We start from the raw sequence: 18,765 nt of genomic DNA, 5'->3' as shown, positions 1-18,765 counted from the left end.
CACGGTGGAGATGGGGACAGCATTTCAGGGAGAAGAAACAGTCAAGCAGTAAGAGCACTCTGGAGGAACTGCTAAGAGTATCAAATTGCTGAAACACATGGTATTTACAGCAGAGATCAGAGAAGAAACTGGAAAAGTAAACAGAGCTGGGTCATGATGAGTCCAGCAGGTCAGAATAAGCAGTTTAAATTTTATTTGGTAGGTTATCACAGAAACGAAGAACTTTTGGTAGGTGTGTTCAGATGTGTATTACAACATTAATGATCGTATAAATAGCAGCTAACATCATTTACCCAGAAACTGTTTCAAGAGCTTTACATGTACTCAGTCACTTAACTCTATATCAACCCTATAAAATTGGTACTAACATGTTCATTCCCACTGAGAATTCTGAAGCACCAAAAAGAAAAATGATTTGCCCTCAATTCAAACCCTGGCAACATAGCTCCAGATGCTACGCTCTCTCTTTACCTAGGAAAATTCTGGAAAAATTACTCTGGTAAGCATTGCAAAAGTTGTTTTTGTCAGTGTTGAGCCTGGAAGATAGTTTTGAAGCCACTGGAACTGTCAACGAAGGACTGAATCAAGGCCGGGCGCGGTGGCTCACGCCTGTAATCCAACACTTCGGGAGGCCAAGGTGGGCAGATCATGAGGTCAGGAGTTCGAGACCAGCCTGGCCAACATGGTGAAACCCCATCTCTACTAAAAATACAAAAATTAGCTGGGCATGGTGGCATGCGCCTGTAATCTCAGCTACTTGGGAGGCTGAGGCAGGAGAATCGTTTGAAACTGGAAGGCGAGGATTGCAGTGAGCCAAGAGCATGCCACTGCACTCTAGCCTGGGCAACAAGAGCGAAATTCCGTCTCAAAAAAAAAAAAGGACTGAACCAAGGCAAAGGCAATGGAAATGCAAATTTCAGTTATGTTTAGTGAGTAAAAATCCTAACCACTTTGTTACTAAGGGATGTTATGAGAGCAAAAGAGAATAGTTTCCTAGTCTCTAACTTGGTAGATGGAAAGAACGGGAATGTCAACCATTGGGAAAAGAGAAAACATTTTTGGTGGGAATTAGGAAGAGAAAATACAGAGATTAAGCTTGAGATACTTATAAGGTATCTAGGTAGAAAGTCAGGCAGACCTGAGTATCAATGGTGTACTCACTGGTATGTTGGTCCTAAGTGAGCTCACGTGCTCATGAACATGTGTGAATAGACGGAACCACATGGGAAGCTGTAGAATTCAAAGAAGAAACACTGATGATGCGTACAGGAGAGTGGTCTGCAAAGTCAAGGGAGTAGTTTCAAGAAAGTAGTCACTAACATTAAATCTGTGGTGCCATCAAGTAAGATAAGCAATGAAAATGGCTGCTAGATTTGGTCAGTAGATCCTGGTGACTTTGGAAAGAAATTTCAATGGATTGGTGGGGTCAAAAGTCAACGACAGTGCACTAAGGAATAAAAAAGATGAAGAGACTGAGATAAATGAAAACATCCCAAAGATCATTCTACAAAAGAATAAAAAGACCAGTAACTAGAAAAGAGAGAGGTTTTACTCTTTTGTATAAGTGAGAGATTTGAGCACATTAATAGGAACACCTGGTGTCAGTGAAGAAGGAGAGGTTTAAAAAAAATACAGGAAGGCTGGGCGCGGTGGCTCACGCCTGTAATCCCAGCACTTTGGAAGGCCGAGGCAGGTGGATCACCTGAGGTCGGGAGTTCAAGACCAGCCTGACCAACATGGAGAAACCCTGTCTCTACTAAAAATACAAAATTAGCCAGGCATGGTGGCGCATGCCTGTAATCCAAGCTACTCGAGAGGCTGAGGCAGGAGAATCACTTGAACCCGGGAGGCGGAGGTTGCGGTGAGCTGAGATGCACCATTGCACTCCAGCCTGGGCAACAAGAGTGAAACTCCATCTAAAAAATAAAAATAAAAAATAAAAAAATACAGGAAAGAGAAGATATTTGATTAAGCAGTGTTCTGAGTCAACCAGGATAAAAATTTGCTTAGGACCTATAGCGTGATATGTCTAAAACTAGAGCAAGGTTTCCCAGCCTGGGCACTCCGGACATTTGGGGACAGTTCTTTGTTATGGGGTGGTGCCACACTATGTGCTGTAGAATATTTAGCAGCACCCTAATCTCTAATATTCACTGGATGCCAGCAGTACCCCACACCAAGTTGTGACAACCAGAAAGTGTCTCCAAAAACTGGTAACTGTCCCCTGGGTGGAGAAAAAGCAAAATCAACTCTAGCTGAGAACCACTGGTCTTGAGGCAGAGACCAGATTATTTAAATGAGCTGAGAGGTTACTGAAACAAATTACTATAGTCCCATCTACTAGTTACATAGGGAAAAGAGGCAAGCTTCTCTGCTGGGAGGGGAATAAGATGGTAAAGGTGGCATGTGTTGTGGCGAGTAGAAAAGTTTTGAAATAACTTGGTGAAATTCACCTACAGGAAGGCAAAACTGGGTATCAGAAATACTTTTCCTCCTCCTAGACTTAAAAGGCAAGTGTATGTCTCGTCTCTTTATGGGCTCTCCGGAAAACACTACCCAAAAGGAAACTGAGGCATGAAGAAGGAAATGAAGGACCTTATCAAAATATTATTTCCAACAACTTAAGAAATGGGGTCATCCTGAAAAGTGTTCTGACCCTAAGAGGACCCACCTTTTTGTTTGCCCAAACAAGAGTTTTAAGGTTAGAAATGGAATGTATCTTTTTTTAACCAAAGTATACAATTTGATCATAATTTTGTAAAGTCTTCAATAGGAAGGCTTCTATATTTTATTTATCCCCAACCCTATCCATTACAATCAACTTTGATTTTTAAGACACAAAAATAATCTGGTGTTTAAAATTAGGCATCATCTTTGAAAAACTGTCACATGAACTTTCCTATACTGCTGTGCTCAGTATACGGAAATACTAGTATTTGTACCTTGTGTCCTGAAAGCTTAATTCCTGCACACTGTAAGAAACAACTGATCCAAAGATGTTGTAACTAATTGAATCTCCCTTCAACTTTATCTTCTAAATACAGTCTTTACTTCTTAAAAATCTGTTTTAACAATCTTAAACTTCCTGACAAGGTTGAAAATACACTTGCTCACAATACAGCTTATGAGTTCCATGGCACTCATAAAAGTGAAGAGACCAGATGTAAGATAGCAACTCCTAGCATTTGTCAGCATTATTAACAAGGAAAGTGATCTGCAGAGAAACTTATGTCTAAATATCTCCCAGCCGGCACAGTGGCCCCCACCTGTAATCCCAGCTACTTGGGAGGCTGAGGTGGGAGGATCACTCGAACCCGGGAGTTCAAGGCTGAAGTGAGCTATGATTTACCACTGCACTCCAGCCTGGGTGACAGAGCGGAATCATTAAAAACAGTAACAACAAACCAAAAACCTCCGAAGATATAAAACTATAAAACTGTGCCCTAGAAAGTTCTATTTTTCCTACAATCACAAAGTAACTGAAGCACCTTTATGTGCAGCTCACAGAACTGAATTTGCACTTAGCAATATTTTCCTTGAGAGATCTAATGCATCTCAACATATCACTCTAAAATATGCTGAAACAACAATCTCAGATACAACAGATTCTCACCTGTGATAAACCTCAAAATCTGCACATATTCGAAAATATAACATTTGTTATTAGAAGCCAACTGTTGGTCATAATCAGTTTCACTATGGCTAAATAAAACCCCTGTAGGCTCTACAACCATTTGAAGTTGAGTATGAAAAGAGAAGTGCTTTGGATACATTACCAATTCTCTTCCAAACAGAGAAAATTCAAGCTGAATTCTCTTTCAGATCTGCTACATGTACTAATGAAAGGACAAAAAAAAAAAAAAAAAAAAAAGATTCCATATTCCAAAGACCACCGTGGGCGACACCATTCAAATGTATCTCTAACTGCAACTTGACCTGCACACTTGACGCCTCATTTGATGGTCTAAGATAGGGAGCATTTTAGAAAAAGTCCATGAGCTTTACCCAAAATCTGACTACAAAAATAATATGCAGTCCTATATCCAAGTAGGCAAACACATTTACTGAAGGCAAACATGTTCACACAGCAATCACTGTCATCTCTACAGCTGTTATGTCTCTATTCTCCCAAAGGAAATAAAAATGATTTGGAAACATGCCAAAGAGCAGTCTAGACACAAATAATTCAATTATAGTTAGCAAATCTAAGGCTTTCAATACCCAGCTCACTTCTTAAGCTACAGACAGAAAAACAACTCTGTATCTATTGTTACAAGTTATTAAGTCAAATTACTTCAGAGCCAACATTAAGCAAATCAGATTTTATTACACTAGACACTTCAATTAATTGAAAATACTAGGTTTGAACTCACTGACTGGGTCAAATCCCAAAGTGAAAATATTTATGAGACTGTTCTATTTTGTTGTGTTTTGAGACAGGGTCTCACTCTGTCACCCAGGCTGGAGCCCAGTGGTGCCATCACAGCTCACTGCAGCCTTGAACTCCTGTGCTTAAGCAATCCTCCCACCTCAGCCTCCCAAACAGCTGGTACTATAGGTGCACACTACCACTCCTGGCTAATTTTAAAGTTGCTTTTAGTAGAGACAGGGTCTCACTATGTTGCCTAACCTGATCTTGAACTCCTGGCCTCAAGTGATCTGCCTGCCTTGGCCTCTCAAAGTGTTAGGATTACAGGCGTGAGCCGCTGTGCCCAGGCTGTTTTTACATTTCTTAACAATATGGATCCAATCTTCGAAAGTGCTCAATATTAAAAAGTCAGAAAGGCCATATGCATTATTTCCATGTTCACAGGATATTTTAGTCCAATATGTTTGGATCACATTGGATATTCATCTCTGGGCCCATTATTTCATAAACACGAAAACCTGATTTCAGAAAGAATCTGGATATATTAAGGTGGCAAACAATGCTTGTGCTTTTCTAAAACAATCTTTTTACTGGGTTCTCACTAGTTTTGTTTTCTTTTGGAAATAATACAAATTATGAGTCTTTTTCTTTTTCTGACTTCGATTCTGTTCCCTTATAAAATTTCTTCCTTCAAAGCAGTTCAATAAAAATAAACTGCCCCTTTAACATTTTTTTAATAATAAAGTTTTAACATCTGAAAAAAATTAACTGGGTTCAAAGGCCATGTCTTAGTATGTTTTTAACAATGATTTAAAACAATTTTGACAAGGTCAAACCTAAAACAATTGGCAAAAGTTGCAGTTATTCCATTTAACAACTCCATTAAGGATTCCTTTCCCTATACAGAGGTAAAAAGAAGGCTAAAATATCATTAGGGCATTATGACATCTATAAAATTTAGAGCTAATAAATGTTATCTGTATTCCTCTATTTGTTTAAAAATACTAACTCAGGAACATAAATATGTGAATGATTAAATTGTGCAAGATGTGATTTTGCATCTCAAGGCAAGTGAAGACAAAGAATGGTATTGGTATGGTGTTAATCAAGGGGCAGTAACATGTAACAATTCACAAATCATCCTAAGTACTAAATTGTATAGTACAAACTAAAAAGACACTGCAAACTAACATTAACGACTGTTAATAAAGGCATACAATTTTATGTGGTAAATTGCTCCATGGCCAGGCATGAAGAATAGGTTTCAGATCTAATGCTAAAACTGTGACTTACAGTGGCTGCCTGGAGAAATGTGAAAAATATTGGGTAAGCAGTAGAGTCCTGGGATAGATTAATGGTATATGCCACAGCTGTGAGATAGAGCACATGTCTCTTGGGAGAGGGAGAGAAATGTTGGTGCAACTTTTACATTTTTTTTTTTTTTTTCAAGGATCTAGACAAAAACTAGAGTGTGGTAGCACAAGAAGGTAAGTTCCAATACTGATGGACATTACAATGTTAACTTTCCCCAGGCTCAACGTTTTTTCTATCGTTCAAGTTGTGGGAAAGGAAGTATGTGAGTCTGTCCTCTGGGACTTGACAGATTCTTAATTACAAATGAAAACTAAGAACAGAAGGATTTGGGAAAGCCAGAAGCAAAGGTGTTAGGGTCTCAATAGTCCTGTTACAGAGGTAAATTACAGATTGTACTGTCTTTTGAAAGCAGAAGGGTAGAGCAATCATTAGGGTGGCACGAGGGCACTGAGAGTGCTACGCATTGTCATTTACTCAATAAGTTGTAGTATTAAAGAGGGCCCAAGGGTGTGCATCAGGCTATATGGGTAGGAGTATCCTAGAGGTTTTTCTTTCCTGGGCTTAATTCCCCAACCAGATAAAATACTTGATGTTTAAAATTTGGGGTTTTTAAAAAAATCACCCCAAGAAACCTTCTGTTTAACATGTCCCTATATGTACTCTTAATATACAATTAGCCGAATGTTATTTTTATTCCAATGAATCAATCCTGAACACGCACACTGACTCACTGAAAAAAAGCACTTCACTTTGCATTCATCAGTATGATATAAAGGAGTTTAGAATAGTGGTTAACAAACCATCATATCCAATATTAAGTCCATAAAATAGCTTTCTTTAAAAAGTCACAAAAAAGCACAATAGAAGAAAGGTTTCTCCTTGCTTAAAAAGGTCAAAGGCCAATAGCGGACACATGCCTGTCCACTGCTGTATCACTCTCAGCCATGGGTACATCTGCTCTCTCTCGGAAGCCTGGTACAGTCTCAATTAACTTTTGGCAGCTGGTCTCAACAAAGTAGCTAAAGCAAATCCACAAAATGAACCACAGAACCCAAGTGACTAAGAGCACTGGGTACTAATTTGAAAGAGCACTGTTAGGCTATAATAAATCAGAATATGAATCAATGACTCAAAAATGACTGAAGGTTAGTATATTTTTCAGCCAGCGCTCAGTAATATTACTGCTTTGAAAATTATAGGTGGTTCTCTTGCTTACTCTCCTCTACCCTGAGTATACATTTAGTATTAATCTCTGGTTACTGGAGAATTTACAGATATCATTATTCTATATTTTATTTATTGAGACAGGGTCTCCCTCTGTTGCCTAGGCTAGAGTGTAGTGGCACGAACATGGCTCACTGCAGGCTCAACTTCCTGGGTTCAAGTGATCCTCCCACCTCAGCCTCCCGAGTACTTGGAACTACAGGTGCACACCACCATGACTGGCTAATTTTCGTATTTTTTTGTAGAGATGGGGTTTCGTCATGTTGCCCAGGCTGGTCTCAAACTTTTAAGCTCAAGTGATCTGCCCACTTCAGCCTCCCAAAGTCCTGGGATTACAGGCATGAGCCACCGCCCCGCCCAGATGTCATTATACTAATGAAGACTGAGTTGTTCCTGATGAGAAAACGTATCAGTCTTCAACGATCTACTTCTTGCTCTCCCTGTAAGTGGACTGAGGGAAAAATGATTTGATAGTCTCTTGACCCAGAAAATGCCACAAAACCATGCAAATCGAGAGGTTCAAGTTGTTATGTTCACTCAAGAACACTTGTGAAAATGCCCAGGCCATTAAAGGTAGGCATATACAAAAAGATCACCAAGTTATCCAAAAGATGTCACTTTACAGAAACAATGTGTACCATTTTGACATTACAGGGTGGAGTTGGTAGGTGTATCCAGGCCAAACAGTGGGCTAGACACAGGGTTGGTAGCCCAAAAGAATGCTAAATTCTTCCTCAACATGTTTAAATACACAGGGAGTAACGCTGAACTGAAGGTTTAGATGTAAATTCTCTGGTCACTGAGCAAATCCAGGTGAATCAAACACCCAAGATGTGTTAGCCAGTCCTTTCAGAGCTCGTGGTCAGATTAATTTGTATGTGAGCTCCCTCGGCTACATGTAGATGATCCTCGCTGGAAAGATATTATTCCTAAACCACAATTGTTCTGTGGCTGCACAGAAAAAAAAGATATCCCAGAAGAAACAAAACTTATGACACGGGCATAAATTCAGAATATATGCATACATAAGATAAAAAAAAAAACCTAAATGCTAAGAATTTGGTAAACAGATGTGAGACTTATGCAGAGAAAGATGATACTGGTTTTAAGTTGTCTAATTCCTGAGAGAATACTCAAGGTACCGTAATAATAAAAAAAAAGATCAAAAGAAAATCTACAAGGCTTACTTGAAGGTTCTTTTAAGGATGAGGTATAGAATACGCACATGCACGCATGCATATATGTGTGTGTGTCTACACACACATGTATTTCCAACTATGAGCTGTATTAGAATATTAGAAATTAATTTGAAATGTTAAGCTAAAAATGTAAATAGCCGAGAGAAACAAAAGTAAAGTCAGAGTACTCATTGAGCAATTAAAAGTCCTTATCATGAAAAATTAACCTGGCTCAGGCCAGGCATGGTGGTTCACACCTATAATACCAGCACTTTGGGAGACCAAGGTAGGCAGAAGACTTGAGGTCAGGAGTTCAAGACCAGCCTGGCGAACATGCTGAAACTCTGTCTCTACTGAAAATACAAAAATTAGCTGGGCATGGTGGTGCACGCTTGTAATCCCAGCTACTCAACAGGCTGAGGCACAAGAATCACTTGAACCCGGGAGCCAAGATTGCACCACTGCACTCCAGCCTCGGTGACAGTGTGAGACTCCATCTCAAAAAATAAAAATAAAAAGAAATAACCCTGCTCACCCATTCCCAGCTGGAATAGATGCTGTTGTTCAGTGTGCCTAGGTAGGTATTTTACAACCAACTAGACAAAAGGCAGTGTTCCATAATTATTTTCTTTTTCCACCAGGTCACCAACCACTTGAAGCTACAAAAAGGAATGAAGAGCTATCGTAACTGCTTAGAACAAAGGGAAAAGTAGCAAAGTAGAAAAGCAAAAAAAAAAAAAAAAAAACACCACAAAATACCTGAAAGGACTCAATGACTAACCACAAAGTGTTAGCCTCATTCAATTATCTGAATGCAGATATGACTGTGCAAGATACAGCTACACTATTCCTATATGTCCTCTTAAAATCACTTCCATCTGATGTTTGGTGGCTTAGAAAAAAACTAAGGTCATACTCTTGTTTACAGTCACAGGGTAACTACAATACTAACACAGCTAAAGAGGTTGGTTGGGACAAAATTATTTCTATAACTTGTAATGAACCCTCCCCCGCATCAGAATTTCTCCTTCATCCATTAACACACACACCCTATTAAGTGAAATCTGAGGGCAACAATATTATCCCCTAAAAAGTCCACCTGTTATGTTTTTAAGCTCTGATAAGAAATTATATGACTGCTTTACATTTAAAAGTTCAGATAAGTATCACCGTTGTGGCGCTCGTGGTTCCCACTGGGGCCAAGATCCCTACTGTTTTCCTAAACCGGCTATTATGAATGACTAGATTCCAGAATTAGAATATACATATCTAGAATCCCTACATTCCATAACTGCACAGATTTTGCTATCGGTGCTAGTTAAGTAAGTTCATTTCTCTCCCCAGATACTTCTTTTAAGGTCTCAAATTTTATTCGACAGACTTTGGGATAAAATGGCTTTAAATATGCTTTTCAAATTCTCTGTATCATATGGAGAAGTATAACAATCTTTAAAAATTGTCTAAATATGGTGTTTCACACAATGGACTAAGTCAGACACAATTTAAGGAAATGGTTAATTTATTTCAGTGATAACTTTTTTATCATGAATATATTCACAGGAAAAAGATATCTAACTCTTTTTCCCATTTCAAAAGAATCGGCCTCTTTCAAGTCCCATGGAAAAAATCCACCCTCAAAACTTTCCTACTTAATTAAGAAAATCAGCTACACTGTCTTTAACCAGTAAATTATTACTATCTCGACATATTTAGACAATTAACAAAAGGAAGGAAACTTTCTAATCATTTTTCCTGAAATTAGATCACAGTCATCTCTCTGTGACAGACCCACCATCTGGGACAACAGGAAGCATGCCAATAGCCTAGTGAATTAGACAGCTTTGTTTAAAGGTTGGTACTAAGTACCAGAAACACAAATAGAGCTCAAAAAGTTGATGCTTTGGAGATAGAACTATACAACTCCATTTTTCCCCAAACTTTGGGTTGTATACTCAAATTTGCAAAAATAATTCCTTAATTGGTTGCAATTAATCTACAACACTGACTTAGATGTCCCAGTCTCCATTAGCCATTATTGACAATTAAAGCAACAGTGAATACCTATATAGTTCCACATGCCAAACAGTGTTTTAATTGCTTTGGTGCTCTTCAAAAACAAAACAAAAACCAGAATTCTCCATTCAGATTTCTATATAAGTTATAGGGGGCCGGGCGCGGTGACTCACACCTATAATCCCAGCACTTTGGGAGGATGAGGTGGGCAGATCACAAGGTCAGGAGTTCGAGACCAGCCTGGCCAACATGGTGAAACTTCATCCCTAGTAAAAATACGAAAATTAGTGGGGCATGGTGGCGTGCACCTGTAGTCCCAGCTACTTGGGAAGCTGAGGCAGAAGAATTGCTTGAACTCAGGAGGCGGAGGTTGCAGCGAACCGAGATCGTGCCATTGCACTTCAGCCTGGGTGACAGAGCAAGACCATCTCAAAACAAAACAAAAAAAAACTTTTGGGGTCCTTGTTAAAAGGCACCTACTTAGTAAGGGCCTATATACTTATATAAGTTGGATTTCAGTCAGACCCAAAGCTGTTTTTTACTTAATCAAATAGATTTTGCTAGTTAATACTGTGAGAAAATTTTAAAAAGTATTAAACTTCTAATAATATATAAAATACTGAACGAATTGGTTAATTTATTTGGTAAATAAAACAACCATTTCTAATATGACACTGAAATGGCAAAATGATAGTCACATCACACTAGGGAGAAAATTTTAATAAGCAGACAAAACAAAATGATAACATTGTCCATCTTTCAAAGCACTGACATACAGAGGTGAAAAGATACAACAGTGCACATTTTCAGGGTAGCTATGTTTACTGAAGTCTAAAAACTCCTCCACCTTTAAAAGTCAGCATTATTTCTTGATGGAAGAAAAACCCACAGTAATTGCTTTTTATGTAATACTAATATTATTGAGTTTTCTTTGCAAATTCCTTTAGTTCAAGTATTACTAAAGAAACATAAACATATGGACATTACAAATTCAGCTAAAAAACTAGGTAGTGCTGACCTTCCTGTTTAATGGTAATACATGTATTAGGTATTTAAATTTGATTATTATAACACACAAAATAATTTTAACATGGAATTTCTATAAAGATGTATTTTGTCACTCTACAGTGTGCCTGCCTCTTCCACTGTGTGTTTTTTTTAAGATGTTTGTCAATTTACCCAATTTTGTCATAGCTGTTATCAACTGAATTGTGTCCTCTCAACCCCAAAAATATACGTTAAAGTCTTAACTACCATGTTTGAAAATGTAACCTTATTTGGAAATAAGGTCATGGTAGATGTAATTAAGATGAGATCACACCGGAATAGGGTAGGCTCCTAAACGAATATAACTGATGTCCTCATAAGCAGAAGAAAACTTGAACACAGACATGTGCAGAGGTAAGATGATGCAAAAACATATGAGGAAAGACAGCTGGGGGGTGATGGAGGCAGATATTGGAGTGATGCATCTACAAGCCAAGAACACCAAGGATTGCTGAGAACTGCCACAAGTTTGGAAGAGGTAAGGAAGGCTTCTCCTCTAGAGCCTTCAGAGAGCACCGCCCTGCTGACACCTTGATTTTGGACTTCTGGCCTCTGGAATTGTGAGAGAATAAATGTTTACGTTACCCATTATTTTCTGTGTTGTTACAGGAGGCCCAGGAAACTAATTACACAGACCATCTATTAAAATCTACCATTCTAAAAAGCATCTTTTAAGCTAAAGCACTGAAGTCAGCAAAACCTGGGTTCAAATACCCATGCGAATCAAAAGCTGTGTAACCAACCATAGGCATCTTTTGAGTTCGCCTCTTTACTTGTAAAGAAAAGATAATAAAGCCTACCACATAGGGTATTTCTGAAAATATATTTTGTAGAATGCCTGCCACACTACAGGTTCAAGTCTCTCCACCCTCAAAACCCTTCTCTCCTTGTAGTGAGAGTGCATTAAACCTATGGTCAAAGACTATTTTGCTAGCAAAAATATATGAAAACAGAGGGCTGTAATTAAAATATTCAATAAATTTTATTAAAAATACCCTTCTAAATGGAGTCCTCGGTGGTTTTGCCAACTAAAAACCTCTATATCCTGACCCTTGGTATGACCGCAGCGATATAAATGCAACCCTAAAGCAATTTTTATCACCACAGAATATCACCTCTTAAATAGTAGTTATCATTTACACTTTTGAAGATTATTTAACACAAATCTTATTTTACTGAAACCCTTGCTAACATATAAACTTAGTTCAGTATTAAAACAGACTCATTATTAAAAAATGCTTGTTCACGTGCAAGAACATTTATTTCATGTAATAATAAGCAAGATAATTACTTTTATGAAGATTAGTGGAAATATAACTCATCAACTTGATAAACACGTTCTCCAACGTGTGGATTAGGTAAGAATATGGCCACAATGGTCAGAGTCATCTGTCTAAAGACTCGAAAAAAGTTATCAAAGGCCAGCATCATGACATGCTGTGGATTAAACCTTATATGAATATAAAGTTTAGTGACTTGAAGACTTGAAAAAAATAAAACAAAATCAGGTTATATATTCTGATAAGGTAAAAGAACTGTAAATTATCCACTGCCACTAAGGACAAAGACTAGTTTCTGAACTCTTCATATGAATGGAAGTGGTGAGTAAACACTAGCACTAAATGCTTACTATGTGTAAAAATAACTTTACACATTTTGTTTAATTCAAGCCATGGAATATTCCTAAAATAGGAGTTTTATGCACAAGAAAATGGTACTAAGTTTTAGTTATACATGCAGTGTATAAATGTTAAATTTTGGAAAGAAGCTGCCAAAACCAAATCCTAAAATGTAAATTTGTAAGCAATCACTGGCTCTGCTTTACAAAGCATTTTAAAAGATATAAGGAGTTTTAAATTTTATTTAATTTGCAGGAAAAAGTGTATTCAAAAAGAAATCTTAACATAAATGATGCCTCCAAAATAGCCAGTTATTAAGAAATTTAAAAATATTATACCATGGTATAACCTTAAGGAAAAAAAAAACCAATCATGAAAATAGGGGCCAGGTGCCTATAGGGGCTCACACCTATAATCACAGGATGTTGGGAGGTGGAGGCGGAGGCAGAGGCAGAAGGCACCACTTGAGCCCGGGAAGAGTGCAAGGCTGCTGTGAGCTATGATCGCACCACTGCACTCCAGCCTGGATGACAGAGCGAGACAACATCTCAAGAAAGAAAACAAAAAAGGAAAAGAAAAAGAAGGAAGGGCGATCTAAGAAAATCAAACTTAATTATTTAGCTATAGGAAAAGGAAATAGCCCGATATATGTTTGTAACAATGAAAACAATTTAGTGGTTAACTGTGGCTGTAAACATATGGCTGGTTGGGTTATGTTTTTCTGCATATACATTGCCTAATATCTGGTGAGCCTCTATCATGTCAGGCCCCTTATCTGATGGTACACACTAATTTTGAATCTGGTACACAGTGTTTAAATCTTCACTACAGTGAGTCTGCAAAGTAACTTAAATCTGTCTTGGGTTTTTCTTCAGAAAAACAGTGAATAACTACCTTATAGGATTGTCGTAAGGATTATATTGGGCAGGTAATACAATTATTCCAGTCCCTGTCACAGAGCATGTGTCCATTTGGTATTAGCTAATATTATCTTTAATAGTGAAAACTAGTCCTTCAGATTAGCTAATAACAAACGATGTTTAGAGGCTCAGTAACTTGTCCAAAGCCACACATCTAGCTATTGTTAAAGGCACTTTTAAAAACCCAAGGGCAATAAAATTTGTGCTATTTTTAAAAGTGTTCCAATAATGTTAAGTCTTTCCATTCCTCTTAGTTTTCTTCCTCAATTGGTCATTTACAGAACAGAAAGCTTATTTCATAGACTTGAGGTAATTAAATGCTAGAAATGATGTCAGAAGTGAAGGGGCAGCAAATGACTTTCAATGCAAACAACAAATCCAATCGATGGTCCTTGTCTGGAATGATGGGGGTCAAAAAGGAGCCTGGAGTGCTCTATGTGAAGGATTTGGAGGCTAATTCTGAGAAAGGCAGAAAAATAAAACAAAACAATGATAGCTGCCCACAGGGGTGGGGATGGAAGTGGGGGGAGAGGGTAGGGAACAAAGAACACAGGACAACCAGGTACTATATTTCCACCATTGCTATTCAAATACAATATACTTGAACTATATCTATTGAGCTCCACACAAAAACACCCTCAATAACTGAGGCATCTAATGTCTCCCATACAATATGAAATTAGCCCATTAGCACAATTCTACCCCTTGATATACAACATATATTTTACAAATTACTTAGAATATTTGTTCTGTATCTTGAATAAACTTTAGAACAAGAAGCCCGAGTCTAAGTGTACATATGGGAGCAAAAGAGCCTGATGAAAAAGGAGGAACTTAAGTGCAGGGGATGAAAAATGCCTAAGTAAAGCTCATGCCCAAATAATTCACTGATTTGCATTAGTTTTGACATGCACATCTAAGTAGTCTTACTAATAACATTGCTTCTAGACCCTGAACACCTACAATATTGTTCCAAAGGGATTATTTCTATAATCAAATCATTTAATTACATGTATGAAGTAAATTTTCCTTGAGGTATTCCATTAAAAATTTTCACTTGCGTAAAAAAAAAATATTTCCCTACAAAACCATCTCAAATGCTTCCTGCCATCCCTTTCTTCCTATAACTCATCTTTAGATTAATGCTAAGCTGTGATAACTGACTTCTCTACTTTTGAATCATCCTCCAACACCGACTGCCACAGTTAACTGTATGCTTTGTTGAAACACTAATTTCATGTAACTAAAATATTTGGATTTTTTAAAATGTTAAGAATCCAAGTGTATGGTATAATAAAGATGTACATATTTTAATATATCTAAAATGGTGGTAGGTGGGGATTTAAAAAACCATATATACACAGGAAGGTGCATGTATGCATGTATTTTATATATATATTTATCACCCTCAGGAGATTCTGTATTAGTAAGTCTGTGGTGATCACCCTCTACTCCCCATCCCCCCCACCAATATATTTTCAGAGGGCTCCACAGGTGCTTCTGTTACACATTTCCTGCCTGAGGACCAGACAGAGAGGACATCTCAAACTGCTTTCAATATTTATGTGCCCATATTTAAAGTATGCCTTTCCACCAAAAAAAAAAAAAAAAAAACAATCTGGGCCCTTAATTTTAAGTTCTAGTTTTAGAAAGTTTTGCTGGATATCAAGATATCTTGTTTTTAAATATTCCATTAAAAATTATAATAACATTTCTCTTCAGAAGTAACAAATTTTCAGTGTCTACAATTTGTTAGTTTAAAAGATACCATATATAAAACCACAGCATGAACAATATTCAGATTTATAATTCTCTGCCACACCGTAGTATGACTACTTAAAATAATTTAGACCTTTATTTTGCCTAATTTAAAAATGAATATAAAGATACTTGCCTTTCTATATATTATGTAAGTAAAATATTTCTAGAGAAATATGTTAAAGTTTTCTTTCTAAGTTAAAAGCCAAGTATTTTATTAATATAGCACCCAATAAAGTAATGATGATGAAGGCACATAAGGTATAACAAAGTTTTAATATTAGAATCTTCTTGTTCATTAAAGGTTGTGCCCATCATATATATTTATATATATATATATATAATCTGTTAGATATATATTTATGTTAGATATCTAATATATATACACAGAACAGAAAGCTTATTAGATACCTAAAGCTTATTAGATATCATATATATTAGATATAATAGTGAGGAAAAACATTCTCTAAATCACTTGAGGTGATGTGTGTGTGTGTGTGTGTGTGTGTGTGTATGAAAGTTTAGACTGGGACGGGTGCGGTGGCTCACACCTGTAATCTAGCACTTTGGGAGGCTGAGGCGGGCAGATCACGAGGTCAGGAGATAGAGACCATCCTGACCAACACGGTGAAACACCATCTCTACTAAAAATACAAAATAAATTAGCCAGGGCGTGGTGGCAGGTGCCTGTAGTCCCAGCTACTTGGGAGGCTGAGGCAGGAGAATGGCCTGAACCTGGGAGGTGGAGCTTGCAGTGAGCGAAGATCACGCCACTGCACTCCAGCCTAGGCAACAGAGCAAGACTCCATCTCAAAAAAAAAGTTTAGACTGGTAGAAAATTTATTCAAATTAACTGAGTAACAGTAATGTTCATATATTCTCACTAAACTGAAAGTCCATTTCAATAATAAATACTGTATTTATTTGATACTAAGAAACTTCACATTTATCTCTGAATTAGGCATGTATCTATAATCACTAGCATGTCATATTAGAAGTATTTTCTATTTCTGAATGGTGTTTCTTACAATCAATGGCACCTTATATCCCACAAAATACAGTGTTTATTTAAAAAGCACTTTTTCAAATTAAAAAGATGACTTCTCATTTTTAAATTTACAAAATGTCCCCTAACCCCCAAACAACCCTAAATGTGTGGCTCCTTAAACTATAATCTTTTATATGAGTGAAAAATGGCAAATAAATTTAATGAAGAAACTGCACTCTCAGGACAAGAGGAACTGGTCTGGTAAGAATGCAATAGAGTAAATAATGAATGCATTTTTATCTATTAAATATTATATGGAGTTACTTCCAGAGTTTTAATTTCACACTTCTAGTATTTTCATCTTCCGATACTTTCAAATTATTTGTCTACCCTTTATTGAAATAAAATTAAAATAAAGGAACATATGATGCAGATTACTCTGCTGTAAAATAAGTTTCTATCAGTGTATGCATTTATGCTAAGAACACAAGCTAATGTTTAATGAAATGTTTAAATACAGATAAAAATTTAAGAATTAGTGGTTCTGTTCACTAATACTGCAGAAAGGCATATCATTCTAACATGTCACAAATTAAAACACTACGTGATTTGGTGTCTAGTTATCACTGCTTGCAACACTTCAAACCAATGTATTAAAGTGGTTAGGTTACTCCTTGCACATTTCTAATTGCTAGTATTCTAGTGACAGAATTGTGACCAAAAGCATAAAAAATGTGATAGGTCCTATGCCAAATTTATCAAAGTAAGATAATTAACTTTTCTCTCCATCATTTAAAAAATGGCAAATGCAATTATGAGTTTTGAAAATTCTGAATGAGGATAATCTCCTTTCACTTCAATTCTATATAACAAAAAACAAGGACAAAACACAAGCACATAATCATTTCTTTTAACTATTTTAAAAGAGTGTCATCACACATTTCCAAGACTGGTTTCTAGATACAGTACTGATAACTGGTTAGGTAACTTTCACCACTAGAATCTTCAAACCAGTGCAATGCTTGTACATTTTTTTTTCAAGTACACATATGAAGGCTCAACAGTGATAAGAAGCTCAGCATCAAAAATCACTAGAAAGTCTCATGCTTTTTATTGCTACTTAATCCAAGTGGCTGTCACTTAATTTTAATAATGGTAAACACAACTGAACTAGTTTGAGAGAAATCTCAGCCAATATAATTTCCTTAAGGGCAAGGCCAATATTTCCTGAACATTAAAACTTTGTACCCATGTAATAGTTTTTCCTCATTACCCTAAGGAAAAAAGAGCTGAAACCAACTCAAATTATTGATTGAATTGAATTACCTTGGAAGTAAATACCATTGAAATATTTTTACTCTTTACTTTTCTAAATAACAAAATAAATATTGTACTATCTCTGTTCAGAACTTGTAAGAAGTCTTTCATTTTTGACCAGGAACCTTAAAGTTCTTATAGCTCTCTAGGTCATCAGAGGTAGGCAAGACCAATCCAATTTTAAATGTCTGGTATGTTCTATCATTTTTTGGAGCTATCTTTGCTTAGAAATTTTAGATAAACAGAGCAAATGATGAATTGCTGGTAAGACACTGGAAACAAAATGACTACTCATAGAACCAAATAAAAGCCTTCCATTAGAAACTTAAAAACACCAATGGTTTTATATCTGTGTATATAAGTAAAACCTAAAAGAGAACAAACAGCAAATAAAAATTAAAAGCAAAAGCAAAAACAAACAGGAAGCCAACCCCCACTTTTTTTCTTACTCAGTTTACCTTGGAGGCTACAGTGTTACCCAGAGCCCTACAAAACACATGATGGGTATTATGTTCCTGGTATACATATTAATGTCTTTAAGTCCACCAGCACCACTACACATTTTGTGCAATTAAGAAATTAACTTCAGGCACGTGACCAGTGAGTACTTTAGTGTCAGTACTATCTATGCAGAATAGCAAATATAGTGTGAAACAAACCAATGCAAGCATTTATGTGAAATTTGGCTCCATGCTAACTCTGGCTTCATGCTTACCTATATTAAAAATAGAACTGCCAAACTACCAATGTATCTCTTTATAATATCTCTTATTTTACCTTCATCAAGACTAAGAGCTTTAACTATAACCCTTGTTAATTAGCCACATTTCTCCAATATTCTACCAGATTTAAAAGAATATTTTATTATCTAAACTTTTTCAACTTTCTATTTTCTCTGTATGTGCATGAAGACGGACATACAGAGAAACAGAAAAAAGCTACACGACTTCCACAATAAACATACACAGATATTATACACATACTGAGGAGGCTGCATGATTTTTATATCAAAGTACAT

General features: G+C 36.7%; 1 protein-coding gene across 1 annotated transcript in view; it reads right to left on the bottom strand.

Moving 5' to 3' along the window:
- The window catches only part of TIAM2 (TIAM Rac1 associated GEF 2), a 530,223-nt gene that overhangs the window by 409,025 nt on the left and 102,433 nt on the right, over positions 1-18,765 (bottom strand). The gene's annotated exons all lie outside the window — the stretch shown is intronic.

Source organism: Symphalangus syndactylus, chromosome 2 (genome assembly GCF_028878055.3).
Source record: "Symphalangus syndactylus isolate Jambi chromosome 2, NHGRI_mSymSyn1-v2.1_pri, whole genome shotgun sequence".
Classification (NCBI taxonomy): domain Eukaryota; kingdom Metazoa; phylum Chordata; class Mammalia; order Primates; family Hylobatidae; genus Symphalangus; species Symphalangus syndactylus.
This window is presented reverse-complemented; position numbering and strand designations above follow the sequence as displayed.